This window comes from Cinclus cinclus, chromosome Z (assembly GCF_963662255.1).
Source record: "Cinclus cinclus chromosome Z, bCinCin1.1, whole genome shotgun sequence".
Classification (NCBI taxonomy): Eukaryota; Metazoa; Chordata; class Aves; order Passeriformes; family Cinclidae; genus Cinclus; species Cinclus cinclus.
In genome coordinates, this window is record NC_085084.1 from 7,804,349 (window position 1) to 7,824,397 (window position 20,049).

Consider the following 20,049-nt stretch of genomic DNA (forward strand, 5'->3'; position numbering starts at 1 on the left):
TAGGCAGCGCATTTCAATTTTTCTGAGAAAGCCAGCACACAGAGGAAAAGATGACAGGGCATCTTGGAAACACTCACTCCAAAAGACTGCTCCAGAATGTGATGAGACCAACAATCCTTGTGTCAGCATGTCACCCACAGGGCAGTGGCTGAAGTGACAGGGCTGGGCTCCTCACAGAGGGACCTGGAAGGAGGGCAAGAGAAGGCAGTGTCAGCCAGAACTCCAGGCAAGCTGGACATAAGGAAAATACCCACTGTGTGTGGGGGGTGAGCTTCTGCCATTCCACCCAATATACTCACCTGAGGCCTCATGGTGAAATGATGGAAAGACATAAAAAAAGGGGCATGAATTAAAAGAGATGGGAGAAATAGGTCTATATTTCCCTGCTCTGAAAAATGTTTCCATTTCAAGAGAGCGTTTAAAATAAAAAGAAGTGACACTAAGCAGATCATTGCTAGATCACCTTTGCTGGTTTACATTGAAGAGACTTGGTGGTGGGAGGGATTTTTACATTGTAACTCTCCCCTGATTGTGGGGAAAAAAAAGAGAAGAAAACATTTCTGAGGAAAGCAGAATGCAAAACCTCTTGGTGAAGACAGCAGCATGAGTTCACTGTCACTGTAAGCAATGAATGCCTCGGCTAAAGCAACATCCTTCCAGGCGGCAGGACTCTAGGTCTGATGAAAATGCTGACAAAATTGCTGCCCCTTCCTGCTGCTGCTGCTTCTATCTCCAGAGAGTGAGAAATGTGCCAAATCTGCTGAGGACAGGCATAGACAGCGAGAAAGAAGCAATCAGCTGGCTGGAAAAAGGGGCAAAAAGAACGTCTTCCATTCTCTCTTTCCGTTTCCCCTTCTCGCACTTGACCTCCAAAGGGTTTGCAGCTCACCCCGCCCCGGGCCGCCCTGCGGTGCCCGGCCAGCCCCGGGAGCCGCCCCGCCCGCGCTGGTCCCGCAGCCCCGGCTCTGCGGCGCTCGTCCCCGCCAAGTCCGGCCCGCGCGGGGGCCGCGAGCGGGGCCGAGCGCAGCGCCCCCCTCAGGCCGCGCGCCGCCGTTGCAGCCGCGGCCGTTGCGCCGCGGGCGTTGTGGCGACAGTCGGCGATGGGCGAGATGGCGGAGCTGCCGCTGCCCGCCGGGCTCAACGCCGACACCTTCCCCGCCAAGCTGTGGCGCCTGGTGAACAGCCCCCGCGTCGTGTCCGTGCGCTGGGACGGCCGGGCCCAGGGGCTGCTCGTCGACCGCTGCCTGTTCGAGCGGGAGCTGCTCAGCCCGGGCGGCGCCCACGGAGCGGGCGCCCAAGGGGCGGGGCCGGCCCCGGACTCCTTCCAAGCCACGCACTTCGGCAGCTTCGTGCGCCAGCTCAACCTCTACGGCTTCCACAAGGTGCCGGGCGATGTCGGGGGCTGCCTGCACTTCAGCAATCCCAACTTTCGCCGCGATCGCCCCGACCTCCTCCTCCGCATCAAGCGCCTGACCAGGGCCAACAGGCAGCGGCTGGCGGCGGGGCTGGAGGTGCGCAGCCGCCAGCCCAGCCGCTTGCAGCAGCTCCACACGCAGCGGCCGCTGCTCGCCTTCTCTGCCGGGCAGCCCCCCAGAGCCGGTGAGACGGGGTGGGAGCTGCGGGCGCCGTGGCCGCTGCTGCTCCGTGCCCGGCCCGGGGATGCTTGGGGAGCTCTCCGTGAGTGCGTGTGAGCCGAGGGGCTCGGTCGTGGTCGGGCCCAGCCGGAGGGAGCCTCCTGCTCCTCTGGGGCGCAGGGGAAGACACCTGGCAGTTGGGTTCCTGGCAGTTGCTTCCTGCCAGGGAATGGCAGCAGGACACTTTTCCCAGGCAGTTGAATGAACAGGGGAGAGCTAAGTAGGCAAGGAACTGGGTATTGAATAGCCCCAGAATATTTTTTTCTTTTTTCCTTCCTCTTCTTTCTCACCTTACTTGGGGGGGGGTGGGGGGGGTCGGGGAGGAGCTTTTTGTCTTCCCTGACAGAAGTACACTTGCTGCCAAGGGAAACACACGCAAAGACCACTAGTGACCCAGGCTTTCCTTTGCTTCCTTTCTTCTTCCCTCACTGCTGCATAGCTCCGTCATGCCAGAACTTTGCTGCTGCCTCAGCTGAGGACGCAGAGCTGCTTTCAGGCTCTTCCAGGGGACGTGCAGGTGCTCAGGAGTCTGAGGCTTCCCCACCACCTGCCAAGAAAGTCTGTGCCTCCTCTGGACTTTCTGGGGCTTTAGCAGTGGAAACATCAAGGGAGCTCCTGCGCAGATTTAATCTCAGCCAGCTCACCATTCCGCTGGTTCACATCGAGCCTGAAGCTGCCTGCAGGGCCCTTGGAGAGAGCAGCAGCTGCACCTCTTCAGGGCAGCACATCCCAGCCAACAGTGCTGCCTCACCTGAGGATGCAGAGGTGCCTCCAGGCACCTCCAGGACACGTGCAGGTGCTCAAAAGCATCAGGCTTCCCCAGCACCTCCTGAGAAAGTGTTTGTCACCTCTGGACTTTTTGGCGAGTCCAGATCAGTGGAGGCAGGCACGTACAGATTTCAACTCCGGCCTGAGCTTATTGTTCCACCGGTTCCTGTGCACCATCAAAGCACTTTGGTGACAGTTCGGGAGCGGAGCAGCTGCGCATCTCCTGGGCAGCGCTTGCCAACCTACTGCCCATCAGGTAGGGAAATAGTTTCTACCCTTGCTTTTCAGAATGGTCATGAAAATTAATCTTAAAATATTTCCCTGCACTGCTCTGTCATGGGTAGATCTCAAGTGATAATGAGGAGGAAAGGGGCAGGTGTTCTAGGAAGTGGAACCATGAAAACAGAACCCATCTCTGTCTGCTTTTCCTGTACTTGCTGCAGATTTGGGGGGGGGTTCTGGGCATTTTCCAGACAGCCAATCTGTAGGGGTGCAAGGGCAAGGAAAAAAACCCCTTTGTCTACAACTGGTCAGTGCAAGGTAAATGGCCATCTTTCTCGGAATGAAGCCAAACTAAGAGCCCGATAGGGTATTGCAGTGTTTCTAGGTTGTCTCTCCTTCAAATAATGCTATTAAAATTCAGTGAGCTCTGTGTGTTCCCAGAACAGCTGCAGTGGCCGAATACAGCCTCACCCGCAAGGCTGCTTTTTAGAATAAACTCACACTTTAATTCAGCATGTGTGTCTGCAGATCTGGGCTCCTCCTGGGTGAATCCACTTTCTGTGGTTTGTTGTGATGAGAAACTGCAAAGCCACCAAATCCAAAAGCTAATGGGGAGATAGAAAAGGCAGTGATTGTCAAGTGGTTTTTTGTATGTGTAGATCAATTTTAGAATCCATCCTTTAATATACATATACATCCTTTAGAAGAAAGACTTCTCAAGAGCTAGAAGTCACTCTTCCCATTCCCTGGGAAATTTGAACACAGGTCTGGAAGTGAGGTTGCTGTGTGCTTCTTGTGATGTTTCATCCAAGGCAGCATAGAGCTCAGTGTCCCAAAGCTGCATTCTGGAGCCTGACCCATGCGTTTGAATTGTTGCAGCCAATCCAGGCACTTCAGCCCCCAGTGCTCCAGCTGGCTGTGCTGCTTATGCACCATGGAGAGCTCCCAGCTGGCTCTGGAATACTCCTGGGGAAGAAGAGTTGCCACCCCCGGATCTGGACATGGTGCTTGAGACTCTGGAGGAGATGCTTTCGTCCTCCCCACGTGAAAGGTCTCGCTGTGCTCAGGTAAGTGCACTGAAGAGGGGTGAAAGGGACTGGACAGAGAACTTTGGAAAGTTGTTACATGGCTGAGAAGCAAAGGCTTCTTGAATTCAGTTGTGAATGGACAGGGAAGGATTTGCTTGCTGAAGGAAGGTTTCTAAGGGAAGGGGAATGAAAAAGTGTGTGCCCTTGGTGAGGATGAGAGGTGTCAGCCTGTGTTGGCCAAGTTTGGGTGCTCCTTTTCCTGGGCAGAATGCCTTCTGCAGGGGCGTTAGCGGTGAGGAAGTGGAAGCTTTGTGCATTCAACCAGGCTTTGTTTGATGGGAAAGAAGAGAGGAGTGTTTGGAGAATGCTACAGAAGGCCGAGTGTCCCTTGCAGGGAGGGGCATGCGAGAGGTGCCTCTGCTGCAGCAGCAGATGTGGGCTCTGCCTCTTTGGTGTTGGAAGGCCAAGGGAGAGCAAGGGCTGGGCTGGAGCTGCTGCAGCTGCTGTGTGAGCCCTGCTGTGTGTGTAGGTGCTCCCAGAGCTGTGTTTGGGGATGGGCTGGAGCTGCAGCTCTCTTGTCCTCTCAGTAACCTGGTGCCTGCAGTCCAGTTTCTGTCTGGGAAATCCTCCACTGGGCAAACTGGCCAGTCTTGCTCTCCATGTCCCAGAGCTCGGTCACCTTGCTGTTGGGCATGTGTGTGGGAGGAGTTGTGTGTTGCCACGCAGTCCCTGCAAAGCTGCAGCCTGTGTGAGACTGTTCTGCAGAGGGCTGTGGAGGGAGGAGCACATCCCTGTGCCAGGAGCTGGCAGGACTCCTTCCTCAGCAGCCAATCTATGTGTTCAGTGTCACCCCCACACTCAACACTGTCAGCTTTGACAGCTTTTGGACCATGTTGGAGAAGTCAAATCTTTCTGACTTTTCAAGGTTTTTGGGATCCACATTTCTTGTTAGGAACAAGAGATGAAGTATGTGAGCCACAGAGTTGTTGGACCAGATGTCTTGTGTAACTGGTAAGAAGGGTTTATTTCTTTGTGTTTCTTTTTCAAGGGGAATATTAATGTTGCCCCTGAGTCTTCAGGAGGGGAGCCTGTGACCAAGGCTGCAGCAGAGGGAGCTTTGCCTGGTGCCGCGAGCTGTGGGAACAGTTCCCAGGAACATGAGGAGCTTGGTAAGGACAGAACCCACATTGGTTTAGGGAGGTGTGAGATAGCTGCTCTGAGCCTGCCTGTGACAGGAAGGGAGATGAGAAGAGTTGAGTTCTTGTCTGCAGGGTTGGTGCTTCTGGGAGCCTTTAGTTCCAATTCTGCAGTGACACAACCTCCCTGAGCCCTGCCCTCCACGCTTCTCCAGAGGCTCTGACACTGAGTCCTCTGCTGTGGCAAGAGAGCCAGGAGTAAACCTGACCTTGTGGGAGTTGTGTCAGCCCCAAGCCGGGTGTCCCCATTTGGTTTCCTAACTCAGCTGCCAGCAGCCTTCAGCTTCAGCCATTTCAGAGAGGACTGATGTCTCTGTCAGCACAGACAAAGAGCAAGGCTGGGTTTCTTTGTGGGAGCTGAGACTGTCTGTGTTTCAAGGTCTGGATTTGGGTGCGATTTGCGCTGTGAGTGCTGAGACTTTATCGAGATACTGCAGTGCTACCCACAGGTTTGAACACTTGGATGGATCCCTGCTCTTTAAAGAGCAGGCTTCCAATTCCCAAGTGAGAGTCTGCCTTTCAGGCCATCTTTTACACTCTTTGATAGAAGGACAGTTAATTCCAAAGGAACAGATGGACACAGGCCTATATGAACTCAGTGTTTCCTTTGCTTCCCAGATATCCACCTGATCTACCTTGCCAGGAGGGCTGCCCTGCGTGCGAAGGAGGGAGCAAGGGAGAGCCTGTGATCATTGGGCAGGTGGAATCCCTCTTTTTATATGTAGATGTATAGGTGTCTATATAGTTATATTTATACATGCTTATATTTACATTTATAGATTTATGGAGTTGTGCTTATGCATGTATATGTTTATAGACCTATATAGTTAAATATATATATCGAGTTATAGATTAGATAGAATCATATCTATGCAGTTACATTTATAGATTGGCAGAGTGCATTTGTATATGCGTAGCAAAATATTTAAACATACAAGTAATATTTATAAGTAATGTAAACATAAGTAAGTATATAAACTTGTAAGTAATATGAAGTAATATTGATGAAGTTGCATAGTTGCGTAGTTAAAGTTATATGGATATTTAGGTGGATAGATGGATATTTGTGCAGGCTTAGGCTGCATTTTTACTTTCTTTTTCCCCTGCCGGATGCCTTTCTCATCTCTTGTTTTTCCCCTCTGTCCCCTCCTCCTGTGCTGGGTCCGAGCTGGCGGCCGGGCCGGGCGGAGCAGCAGTTCCAGCCCCGGGTGTCCCTGGAGAGGTGGGAGCTGCCGGTGGCCCCAGGCACTGTCCCCTGAGGAGCTGCTGAGGGACGGTGAGACTGAGGGGGCTGAGGGGGCTGAGGAGGCGGTGACACTGAAGGGACGGTGACCTGGAGGTGCTGCTGGGGCTGAGGCTGTGGGGCAGCAGAGGGCAATGGTGGCACTGAGGTGACAGGGAAGTGGCACAGGCTGAGGGGGGTGGCGGCGGGTCTAAGAGGACAGGATGGGTCAGAAGGGACTGAGGGGGGTGAGGGGACTGCGGGGCTCAGAAGAACCTGAAGGGGACTCGGGGTTTGCCAAGAGCATGGTGGGGCTGAGGGGATGGAGGGGGCCAGCAGGGAGCACAGAGGGCTGTGGGACTGCAGCTCTGGCAGGCCTTGGAAGCCATTGCTGAACCTCCACTTGTGCCACAGCTGCAGTGAAGATCTGGAAGACAGCAGGAGCACTGACAGGAGGCAGCGGGGAGGAGCTGAAGGGCAGGAGCAAGAGGAGCGAGCAGGGAGCTGGTGCTGCCCTGCGAGAGCCTGGGTGAGGGCACAGGGCCGGGGAGGCAGGGTGGGGGTGAGGGTGCCGTGGGCTGTGGCCGTGGGCACTGCCCGGCGGGGCAGGAGCGGGCCCTGCCCGTGCTGGGGCTGCTCAGCGCAGCTGCCCCGGCCGGCACAGGGGCTGTCCTTGGGCAAGGCAGCTGTGCCGGCAGGGCCCGGGAGCTGTGCCGGCTGTGCCGGGCTGCCGGGGGCTGTGGGACAGTCCCGCCGCGGCTGCGCTCACCACAGCCTGGCCCGCTGGGCCTGCTTTTTCTTCCAACCTTCCTGGGGAGGTGCTGAGGTTTTCTCTTCGCTTCCCCGATGGAAGGGCAGGTGCTGCCAAGGGAAAGGGCCTGATCCTGACTCCGTGTTCCCTTTGCTTCCCAGATGTGCCATGTGCTGTCCCTGTCCAGGAGAGCTGCTCTGCACGGGCCGAGGAGACCGAGGGAGAGGCTTTGGAGCTGGGGCTGCTGGAATCCTCTGCTCAGCGTCCTTGTTCAAGACAGATGGACTTGCACATAGGCAGCGATTTTTATATGGAAATATGCATATATGGGTTTCTATTTGTATAGCATTATATTTATACGTCTGTTGTTATATTGATGGACCTATGCTATGCATATATGTATGCATATACATGCATATATGTTTGTAATTACATATAAGTGTATATATGTGTCTAAGTAGACATGTATGGTGTTCGGTCTACTTTTAGGTCTGTTTCCTTTGTATACATTTCTCTGTACATATGTATCTATTTGTTTAGATGCAGTTATAGGAAGATGGTGTTTTAAATAGGTATATTGTTATTTGCATAGGTCTATATGTTTTATTTTTAGATGTATAATAATCAATTTCTGGATGTCATTCTATTTACATGTGTATCCAATTGAAGAGCTCTGTATTTGTACTGGTGCAGTTATATGGCTATTTAGCTTGGCACATGGATATTTTTAAATTTATAGATAGGGTTCTTTATATATCTGATTATCTATATTGTATTTAATATGTAATATTTAATCTATCTTTACATCTGTGTATCGTTATATGTATATATGTATTAATTGAGTTCTATTTCAATGTGTATGGAGTTGTAGAATGGTAGAGTTTTACCTATTTAGAGAGGGAATGCATATATTTGTATTTCTATATGGCCTGTACACTTGTAGTAGTATGTAATAAATTAGGTTGTTCAACACTTAATTGATCTTTGTGTATAGTGAGTTGTTGTAGATGTTGGCAATAAATTAATCTTTTTGTTAACTGCAGTTAGTATTTGTATATATTTCCATAGCGTTGTACTTCTGTAATAAATTCCTTTTTTTGACCTTAACAGAGATTGGTGTCGTTCTGTATTGTCAGCATGGGTGTCACAATTTGTAAAAAACTCTATTTTTCAGCTGAAATCAATATTCTTGTGTGTTTGTCGATCAGCAGTGTGGCTGTAGCAATGTGCAAGAAATGACATTTGTCGGCTGAGATGGGTGTTGTGTGATTTGTGCTGTCCAAAGCAATGAGCAGGTGTAAAGGCGATGGTGCTGGAGGATTTTGATTGTGAAAATCTCCAGCCATGCCCAGCACAAGTCCCACGTGCACTCAGGCTGGGCAAGGAAAGGGCAGATTTGGGATGGCAGCAGAGGCACACGTTCAACCAAGAACTCCCTGCAAAGCCTGCTGAGGAAACTCCAGGACTCCACTGGGCACAGAGCTTGTGCTCTGTGGATTTTCAGGTCATTCCATTGATGTTTGGTTCTTTATACGCAGACATCCATATATACAAATATATATATATATATATATACACACACATGTAGGAAGTACTCAGTGAGCTGGAACACAGGAAGGACAAGGATAGCTTTTCTTTAGTCATGCAGTGTGGAATAAAATGGTGTAGGAATAGCCACCAACTAAGCTGTGGGAACAGCTCATTCTTGGTCTTAACAGGACATTGGGAACAAGAAAACACCAGAATTGTAATGATTCACCTCCTGACTAAAATCAAAATGGTTCATGGTGTAAAACTACCTGGTGATGGAAATAACCAATGTCCCTGGGCTTGGGCAGAAGCCTGGGAGTCAGCCGCTTGGAAAAAGAGACCTGGCAAAGCCAGCCCAAGGTGCAGGCACGTGTTTGGCTCAAGGCAAGAGGGAGCTTGGACTGCCAGCACTGGAAGGCACTCCAGGCTAAGGAGCTGGCCGGTGGCAGGGAGCAGCTCCTGCTGGCACTGCAAGGGAAGGACTGGCAGCACGCAGGAGGAGCGGGCACATTGCTGATGGACAAGGGAGTTGTTCCTGAGCTGCCAACGGGACCCCTCCTGGAACTGCAGTTACAGATCAGTTGCCCATCCTGCAGGCTCTGCTTGGCTTTTGGAGCTCAAATCCACTGCCAAGAGCAGACCTGATTATAAATGGGATCAATGATAAGACTTCAGCGCTTGTTGCCCCACTGTTAATACTGATTTTTTACTTTCTAGGCTATCTCTGCATTATGTACCCTGGGTGTTTCAAAAGGTAGTGCTCAGCATTTAGAACCATGTCTTCTCTCCTTTAGCAGATTTCTAGAACATTCATGCTTCTCTGTGAAGAAAGGGCAAATTTAAGAAAGGTTTTACAACAGCATGGTTCCATAGAACTTTAGTTCAACTTATTTTCTAAGGAACCTCTAGTATCAAGGCATTTTGCTAAAGCAGTTAAGGGTGAGAATTGCAGGGCTGGTTTAGAATTGAATCCAAATTCTCTTTCAATCTGTGCAATATTTCCACGAAATCTGATTAATGTCCAGGTATCAAAATCTCGATTTCTCTTTTGTTCTCCTTCTTCCCAGTAAACAAGGCGTGTGTATATTTTTGATTTTGATTTTAATGCCAGTAACCCACTGGACTAATTGATACCATGCAATTTCTTTATCATTTACAATTACCCATGGTTCTCAGGAACAAAGCTGTTAAAAGAAGGCAAGAGAGCAAATCTTTTAAAGCAATGACCTGATAGGTATTTTACATCAGTTTGTAAGCCCTTAGGAAAATACACTATAATCTAAATACAACGTATATATGTACAGGTATGAAGTATCAGCTGAAGAAATGCTCTACATAAACAAGATCTCATCTACAGTTTTTGCTAGCCTCGTGTTTTGTTCTTTCTTAGTAAAATCAGGAAGAGAAATACTACTGTCCTTTCCAAAATTAATTGGTTAAAAAATTGACAAGTTTGATGAAGTTTGATTTAGGATCGTTCAAATAATAATTTTAATTCTTTCTTGCTGAAGAGAAACAAAATTGTCACTTTGTGAATGGTAAACAATAGACATTATTAACAGGAGCATTGCACAAAGTATCTTTGGGATATTGTAGAGCAGTTAATATGAAGATCTCATAAATGATGGAGATAAGAGACCTGGGTGCCGAAGATGAAAACTTCATTTGATAACAATAAAAAGAGCTTATCTAGCTCATCTTAATTATACTTAAAATGTGCTTTATATGGATTAAATGTATAGTGATTGAAAACTCATCACTTCTTTTATGTTGCCGAATAATTCATGCTGATCATTTTAGTCTCAGCCCACAGATTTAAAAGATAAACTCATTGCTGCAGCTTGCAGTATTGAAGCAGTGTCACTTGATTTGGCACTGAAGGGTCAGAAAGCATTGTGAATGACAGAGATTGCCAGTGTCAGGTATTCTCAGGAGCTCTTGAACATTGCAAGAAAACATAGGTCTGATTTGCTGTCTGCCAGCAGATTTGCTGAGAGCAAAACAAATCTCAGAAATAGCCAGGGCTATAAAGCAGAAAATGGGCCAGTAGAAGAAAACCTGATTGACAGATATTGTAAGAAATCATAAAATGACAATTAAAACACATGATGCAGAATTATAAACACAAGTGGCCGGTATCACTGTATCCTGTTTTGAAAGGCAGAAAAAGTCAGTTTCCGACCTAGTTGATTATTGTACTCATTCATCTGGCAGTTGCTGAGGCAGCAGCAATGTAATTCAATCTTAAAGATTGGTTCTTGTTTAGACCACATTATAAAATTTCTTGATTATCCATGTGCGGCGTGATTTATTCTATCAGCTAATATTTGTGCTTTTCGTAAAAGGACAGTGCAGCTGTGGATTGTAAGAGAAATTTTAGATCCCAGAATTTATGCTTTCCATCTAGGAAAAGTAATAATAAAAAAGCTTTCATCTTCTTCCCCTCTTATTATTTTAAGCCATCTAAACCCAGAATCACTTTGACTTCCATTTTTGTCTTTACTCTTCTGGGCTCCTCCACGGTTGTATATGAAGGCTTGTCAAACCTGTGATAACCAGATATCTAGAATTTAATTCCGTGGTCTCAGCACAGCCCTCTGGAACCGTTTTAAATACAAAATGTCCATAAAGGACCTACGGATATGACACAAAAGCTGTGGAACACAAAAGCCCTTTTGGATAGGCAAATAAAAAATGGCCTCTACCTTTCAAAATGCTATCAAACACTCTCAGACAGCTCCATGAAGTTTCTCTAATAGGACTGCATGTTCTTTGCATTCCTTATTTCCCCAGGGAAAATTGAGGTGTACTACAGTTAGATAGTTCATCATTCAGGGTTGTCCTTTAGTTTCCCACGTACCTGTGCCTCCAGGGGAGCTGGGTGTCCAAACTGCCTTTAGGGCTGGTGGAGATCTCATCCTTGCTTCAGGTGCCTTAAAGTGGGCCTTTTGATCCACTGAATCTTCCCTGTGGGATCTGTTGTGCCTCATTTGCTGCTCCAGAAGGAAATGGGTCTCCCATACACACCTGCACCCCTAAGACATGGGGTGCAGGACAAGTGTCTTGGGTACAGGAGATGAGCTGATGAGGTTGAGATGAGCTGCTCATATTCTTTCTGTAGAAATAGATATGGAAATAGAAATAGAAAGAGAAATAGAGAAATAAATATAGAAATCAATTCATATAAAATATGTATATAAATAAATCTAGCTCAGCACTGAGGCATAAGGGGCTGCAGGAGATGTTTGGAGCTGCAGAGGTGCTCCGCTGGCACATCTGCTGTTAACTCCCAGGAGAAATCCAAGAAGCTTTGTTGAGGTCTCCATTGGTGAGAAGACAGCTTCTTGAAGGGCACTGACTTTGGAAATAAAATAATCCCTTTGCTGAATCACTGTGATATTTATGAATGATGATAGCAAAACTCACATTAGGAGAAGTTCACATATGTATGTGATGTAGCAATAGAAAACCACAAAATAACCCATGCAAATTTGCTTTTTGACTCTTTACTCTGAGCTTTCAACCCTTGTTGTCTCTACTTGTGTGACTACTAGAAGAATAGCAAATTGCTTTCCAGAAAGCCAATTTAATTTCAAGAGCCATCTGGAATACCAAACTAAGACTTAAAGAGAACAGAAGAATGGTTGTGATTTATGAGTATGTATCTCATTTAGACTGGAGAAAACAGAGACTGAATACAAAGGATATGCTGATCACTTCAATCTTTTCTCTGTGATCTTCTCTCAAAGTATGCGGTTTCCAACCCACTGCAGTCAGCAAGAATCCTTTCACTCACCTCAACTGAACAAACTTTTGATCATAATATAAGGCACTTCTACATGGATATTTATTAAAGATGTGATAGCCAGTCTGCTGCATGACTGAGAGATGGGACTGCAAAGGAGGGGTACAAAAAGTAATCCAAGCAAGAAGCCAAAGTCCAAGCAGAAAGAAGTCAGATTTGAAGTTGAAATCAGAGTTGAAATCAGAATTGAAGACATTGAAGTCATTGAAGTTACTGAAGTTCTTGAAGTCACTGCAGTCACTGAAGTAATGTATTGTTCTCTCAGGTCAGCCTTCTAGACTGTTGCAGCCCCAAGCAGTCACATCCCCAGGCCAGAATGTCCCCCCAGTTACAGAATCAGCCTATTGTTCGCATTACTTGGCAGCCTTACAAAAGCACATAATTCCAAAAAACCTGATAGCTGCACATGAAGCTCTTTGCTTCATATCTGTGCTTTCTTATTCCATGGTCTGTACCTGACCAAAGCCAGAATGTCTCGACCAACTGGGCTCTGTGTTCCACACCCTACTTGTTCTCCTATACCAGCCCTGTCTTTTCTACACTTATTCTGGTTTTTTGATACTATTCCTTTCAGTCAGTGACTTCTCAGCAGACTTCAGATTGCTTCAGAAAATACTTGACATAGTTTGACAGTATTTGATTCTGCCTGTATTTAACATCCTGCTTTAGTCAGCATTAAGTGTACTTCATGTTTTTCCTGACATTATTTGTACAGTCCCACTTAAAAGTAAATGTGAAAAAAAATGATTGAAAACTTGTACAAGTTGAATTAAAAGATACTGAGTTGTAGCCCTTAGGTGTATAAAATGGGTTAATATTTGAAACATGTGTTTCTGTGTTATTATTCTCAATTTTAAGCTAAATTTCTTTTTGATCTGTCTATTGCTTCATTGCCTTCCCTGAAGGGCAACCTTCTCAGGCAGGTCTAGGGAATTCCTCAATGTAAACATCCTTTTTGTCTTCTGAAAACTGACTTTTCTCTTACCTGGAAATCACAGATCACATCAGGAGAGGATGTTTTTCCAGTATCCTTTACCTGCTTTATCCAACACTAATCCGAGTCTATGCGGATTACCAGGTACCACGTGAAATGCAAGTTTGTCCATTCAGGCTTTACTCATTCTGCAGTTCTTGAGGTTTAGAGAGGGATTATCCATCAGTTCCTTGGGAAAGCAGCTCTTGAGCATACCAGACCAAACAGCATCATCTCAAATCATGTTCTCCTGTGTGTTTGGTACATCTGCTTGCCCTACAAGACACAAAATCCAAACTTCTGAGGTTTAAGTTATGATAGAATGGAAGAGTTGTTTGTATTGTTTAATGCCACTTTTGCCCATCCATTCAGGATGATAAGAGGAAGGACTCAGAGTTGCTGGGATCATTCAGTTGTTTATTGCAACTTGAAGACTGAGACACGAGGTAAGAGAGCTACAGAGACAGGTACAACAGGCCTTTGCTGCAGTTGGTTACCTAAGAACTCTGCCTACAATGATTTCCTGTTACACATGTTTGTAGGCTGTGTTTAATGCAACCTGCAAAGAAAACATGAATTATTGGTTGTGTTGTAACATTACCTGTAAGGTGTTTCTAAAGACAGCTGTGCTAGTTTGTGAGGAATTTGTCTCCCCCACAATTCTCATGATAATATTAATTTGGGATATATGAACGTTATGTAATTTAATTGCTTTAAATGCTCCCACTAATTGCTTTTTTTTTAAAACCATAAAAATATTGATTGATTGATCAGTTGATTGATCGATTGAAACCCTTGAAAGGCTTATCAGACTGGCTGAGAATTCACAAGCACACTTTTCTGCAATGCTTCTACCAACACAGATACTGAGGCTGCTGTGGATGTGCAGGAGCTTTTCACAGATGTTGCACTCTTCCTGCTGGGCACAGGCATTAGCACAGAGGAATTAGCGAATGCATGTTTTGACACCACCCTGTTTGCAGTAGTCTAGGAACTGTGATTAACCCTGGTGCCACTGACAGGTCCCTGGCATGTGCTGATGCCTCCAGGTGGGGAGAAGAGACATCAGGCTCCTTGGCAGCATTCCCAAAAAGGCCACGGGACAAATGGGAAGATCACTCACAGCCAGCTGGACTTTGCTGCGGGCTCTGAATTTGGGGATTGCAGGGATCAATCCAACAGAACACCCACACTTCTGCAAAGCCTGCAGCAGAGCTTTGCTGAGAATGCAGCACTGCCCACAGTGCCCGGGGCTGACGCTGAGCGAGCCCTGCATGGGCTGCTGCCCCAGCACCATCCGAGGCTGCCTGGTGACACAGCAGGAGCTGGTCCCCACTGGCGGGGGTTTATCCTGTCCCTGGAGGAGCTCTCAGGAGCCCAGAGAGGAGCACGGGGCATAGAGCACGGGACGCTGAACTTCCATGCCCTTGTTGGTGACACTCTGGGACAGGCTCGGATCAACGGGCCAGAATGATCTGAGCAGCTCAGACGCTGGTTGTATCCACACCTGGGGCAAACAGGGCCGTAGGAAATGTATCACTGGCAGCTATTCTTTGTTTGGCCATTTTCATGGTGAAGAAAGCATTTGTATCTGAGTTTGGCTTTATTTGACTGTGTACTTTCTGGGAGCACAAAACATATTTTTCTCAAACATAAGAAAATTGATTGTTACCTTATGTGCATATGATGCTACATGTAAACCATCCTTATTTTAGATACCAGTGGCCTGCCTTAAAGAACCTATGACTTTGCATGTATTATTGCCATAATTTGGTATCTTTTGGAGGAAGCAGCACGGTTCATTTGAACTAAGGCCTTCCTTACACTTAAGAGAAACAACAAGTTGTGTGAGAGCTCTGGTGGCTATGAATGCATGAAGTGAAGAATGTTACTGCTATGGAAAGTGCACACTCTTGAAGTACACTCCAGAGAAAACAGCTAGTATATATGCTCATTTATGAAGGTAAGTACCAAAATTTGAATTTATCCTGCGTTATATTGAATCCCCAATACATTTCATGATTGCATTTTTCTCTGAATTCTTACATGCTAACTTCCCTGGCAGTGACATATTCTGTGCTAAGTGCTGAATTGGATAGCTTGGTTTGGGGAGATGCCTTTAGTTAATGGCACACAAGGGTCTAAAGAGGGTGTCTGGGTGTCCCTGTGCTCTGGCACCAGCTGAGGTGTGGAGCACTTCTAGGGCTGCCCCCAGGTGTGATGAGCTGAAGTTAAAGCAGAGACTTCTGCTGAGCAGCTGCTACCACCTGACAATGGACAACAGGGCCTAATATAAGAAACAGAGGCTTCTTCATTTCTTACTGAGGCCCAGAGTCTGATAAAATGGGTTCTTCATCCTGCTGTGATCAGTGAATCTCAGGGTGAATTTCCACAAATTTCCCACCCTGTTTCCTTTATACCTGCCAGCCACATGTGCCATGATATCCTGCTGCTCAACTTCCTTGAGAAAAGCTGTCATCTCTTTGGGACAGGCTTCTTCACTAATAGTTTGACTCAAAATTGGCTCACTGATGTCTCTCTAATTCCCAAGTTATTGCAGAGCTACAGCTGCCTTCTAGGGATGTACCCTTCTGCTCCTTTGATTCCTGTGGGGTCTTCTTTGCCTACCTTTTTCAGGAATGAGCTAGAACAAGCCATTAAATGTTCAAGGGAAGGATTTGTGTTTCCTACTTCATACAGGGTCATTTAATTTGAAAAGTTTTAGACTCTGATTTTTATTTAACGGGGGGCCAGACTTGAAATTCTGACCACTCTTTGGGCCAGACTTTAAATTCTCTCAGCACACTCCTGTTTTCCACATCAAAGTTTTTACACACCAAAATAGTATGTTTCACTGAATTTTAGTAAAATATTAAATGGATTAAGAGCCCTCCACTTAGTATTGTTGCTTAATGGAGATTCCATAGTGATCCAGAATGAAGTGCTTGATTTGCACACTCCTGGAAACTCCATGCCTTCCTTCTCCCCATCCAGCCTTCAATGTAAGGAATACCAAAATTTCTTACATCATGCTATTTGTTGCCAATGTGTTTGAATATCATGCATTTAGTAATGTTGTGTTAAAGTCATCTGATACAGAATCACTTCCCAACTTCAAAACCCACGCACTTAATGTTTGACTCCAACTGCACCACACATAGACATTTTTTTAACCTACTTTCTCTGCTATAATTGAGCAGTCCTTTCTCTCTTGGATCACTAATTTGCTCAAATAAGACTAAAATGTAATCATCCTTTGTCACATGATGCTCTAGTCAGTATATTTCATTTATTCCTATTTACTAGGTATCAAGACTTAATTCTCACATGTAATAAGTACATTCTTTCAGCTTTAAGAGGCAGAGGACATGAATTCCATTGAGACTGGCTCAATACTTTTATCTTCAGAGTCACTCATGAACTGTTTCAAGTTTGCATAAACAATTTATGCAGCAGTGCCTCTAAGAGACAGGGAAAAGATGATTAGGAGCAAGCAAATCATGGCTTGCTTTGGCATGCAGAAGTCTTCAGTTCAAAAAGAGAATTTCATTACATTTTGTATGTTTTGAAAAGGCAACAGGAGAAAAAAATATCTTTAAATGTTGGCAAGTTTCAGAGATAATTATGCAAATGTTAATGTGAGAATCTACAGAGTATCCTTCTTAATGACACATGTAGCTGTGCAGGTTTTTCATTCCTACATGGACATATTTGTGAAATAACTATCCATAAAGGATTTTTTTCTAAGAGTTTGCAGGAATGTTTTTATCTGATGTATCTTCCTGCTCTAAACTCTGTGTGCTGTGGAAAGAACACTAATGCCTACATAGCCTGGTTTCCTTTTGCAAAACTCTTCCTTCCAACTAATTTAAAACTTGTTCCCTGTTCTGCTTGGGTCAGCAGAGCAGTTCTAGTCTGTCTCCAGCTGGAAGCTGTCTTTCCCTTTCTTCTTCCTGGTCCAGAATCTCCTTTAATTCCTGCCTCCCACAGCTCTGCCCACTGACAAGCAAGTGCAGCACCAGTTCGTGGTCTGGATCCCTGTGCGTTGTTTGATGCCATTCTGCAGAACCAAGGGGAGATGTGTGGGCTGTGCAACTATTTGTGGATTTCTGTGTTTTTACTCCTACATGTTGTCACAGATTTAATGCCACTTCTGCCCCTGAAGTCTGTGTATGTCCATTTATCTACTGCTATTGCTCAGAGCATAGTGTACCTTGTGCTTTTCAGCTGGGGCAGAATTCTTTTAGCAAACATCATGTGAATTTTTGAGAAGATACCGTGTAAGAGAATTGAAGAGAGCTGCATCATACAGAACAAGAACAGTGTGCAATATGAGGAGAATCTGAGGCAGAGGGTATGTAGTTCTTACACACTGGATAACAGCTAAAAATGCCCATTGTTACAGAACACCTTGCAGACTGCTCCTGTGCTTGCTTTGTGCTCAGCCTGAGTTGACACATGCTGGTCTCTGAGCTTGTGTATAGACAAGCAAATTCCCACAGAGGGCACCGTGCAGCCTCCAGAATGCACAAGAACTTTAGGACACATTTAAGCCTTACAGAAATATAAAAACCCCAAACCAAAATATATCACCATAACTAACTGAAAAAAAAAAAGAAGTCTAATAAAAACCCCATGGAAATTTGTTTACAGGTTATAATAAATTGTCTCATGTCACCTCCATTCTGTTAGTCAAACTACTGTCAATGTTAATACAGATGGCGAAAGAGAGGTTTCAGTAAGATTGACCAAGTTTTGGTTTGGCCCCTCCTGCAACTGGTTTGGGAAAAGAATGAAGTGGAAAAAAATCTGTTTATTTAACAGGCAAAGCAGTCCCCAGCACAAAAATGAAGAACACTAAACAACAAAACCTCTCTCTGCTCTGACAAATGAGATGACAAATTCAGCAGAGTCCCTTTTGTGGGGTGCAGCCTGGCTCACTCAGGCTGTTCTCAGTCCCTTCAGAGCTGGGAAATGCCACAGCCCAGGCCAGGCATTCTGTGCCACAGGTGCCAGATCCTGCTGCTCTTCTGAGTTTTCCAGTCCAGAGCAGCTTCCAACAATACTGAGAAAATGGAAATGAACCACAGACCAGGGAATTTCTCTGCCTCAGCTAGTCAAAAAGGAAGTAACAGCAAAGGAGAGCTCTCCCCTGCTGTCCACTGCAGACAACACAGTCTGTGTGTAGGAATGTGGGGGAGCAAGTGCAGTCCCTGATGACAAACTGTGCACCTCTTCACTCCCCCTTCACTCTTGGAACCGGTCTTCAAGTTGCAGAACTTAATAGCCAACCCAAAGAGAACAAACAACTGGGGATGCAAGCATCATAAAGTCAACCCAGGACATTTGCTCATCACAGGGCTCATAAAGTCTGAATCTAGAGGCACAAAGTTTGCATGAGTTTCTGCACTCTTGTCAGAAGGAAAACCAGTTCCATTCTAGAGGGGTTACTGGCACCAAGGCTCCAATAACCTGCACACAAAGCTCCTCATTAAAATGACAAGATTGGGTTGGAAAGAGCCATGCACTTGTGAATTGCCCTTTGGCTTTTTTCAAAGGCTTCTGGGAAGCTCTGCACACATGAGCTCAAAGCTGTCTTTTCAAAGAAATGTTGAAGAATTATGAACATTAAAAGAGCTGGCATAAGGAAAAATCAGCTGCAACAGGAAGGAACACTGAGAGTCTGGATAATCTCTCTCTGCTTTCCATCTGGGGCTTTTTGTCAAGTTTCAAACCACAGGATGCTTTATAGTCTTTGTTAGCTTACATTGCCACTCTATACACACAGCTCAGAATGTCAGCAGGTGGAGATTGTCATTTCATAGCTGAAATTGGACAAAATCTGTACAGAACACTCCCAGTTCCATGGGATGTAACCTATGGAGGTCTTACCCCAGCAGCAAGATGAGAGAACAAATCAGAGTCTAAAAAGACACATGAATAAAATTTGCAAAGAAACCACTGGGATGTGGCCAAAAGCATTTTTCCTTGCACTATTGAGGATCAGAATTCAAGTGGCTTCTAAAGAAAAAAGGGAGCCCATATGAAATGCTCGGTGGAAGATCTTCCCAAGTTACAATCCTATCACAAATGTGATAGGAAATGATAATTTCAGTCTGTGTGTATCACCTTTGGGAAAAGTGCTCTCATCTTTGGGAAAACTACTCTCATCTTCAAACAGCTTTCTGGTGTGAGCATCCCTGATGACTCTGGAGGTCAGGTACATACCTCATCAACCTGGGGACTGTGTCTATGTCAGAAAGCAAAGCAACAAGGCACTTAAAGTGGAAATGAGCATTTCAAGTACTCCTAAGCACTGCTGCTGCAATAAAAGGGGATGGGATAAGTGCATTGGTAGAACTTCCACAAAGGAAGCCAGCCACAACATATGAAGATGTAGGTGGGAAAATAAAGGCAAATGAGAATTTGAAACTTACACTTGTAAAAGCATGAAAATATGACTCCTTTATGCTGTATAGAATTGGTTAGAAGAATTGCCATGTAAGGAGTGAGAAGTCATGAAGGGGTAACCATGAAAAATTCTCAGTCCCAGCTCACTCTTGACAGCAACACTCTTGCATGTGGTTCTAAACAGCAGCAGTCAGCAAGCCAAGGGCAGGCTCCCCAGCAGAATTCACCCCAAGGCCCCTGTGGCAGAATTCCTTGTGCTGTTGCACTCCAGAGGTGTAGGAGCAGCCCTGGCCCCAGGCAAAAAAGGATACAAATCTCAGGATTTAAGAGGTGACATTTGCTTGAACTTCACTGGAAGGAGAACAAAGGGCAGCAACAGCTCAGCTGTTCAATCACAAAATGCAGCAAGATATCTCAGTTATGGGGACTTAACTGTGTTGGCATGGAGACAACTGAGGAAGTTCTAAAATACTCTCCAAGGAAGAAAGGGGCATTCACAGCCCCATTTG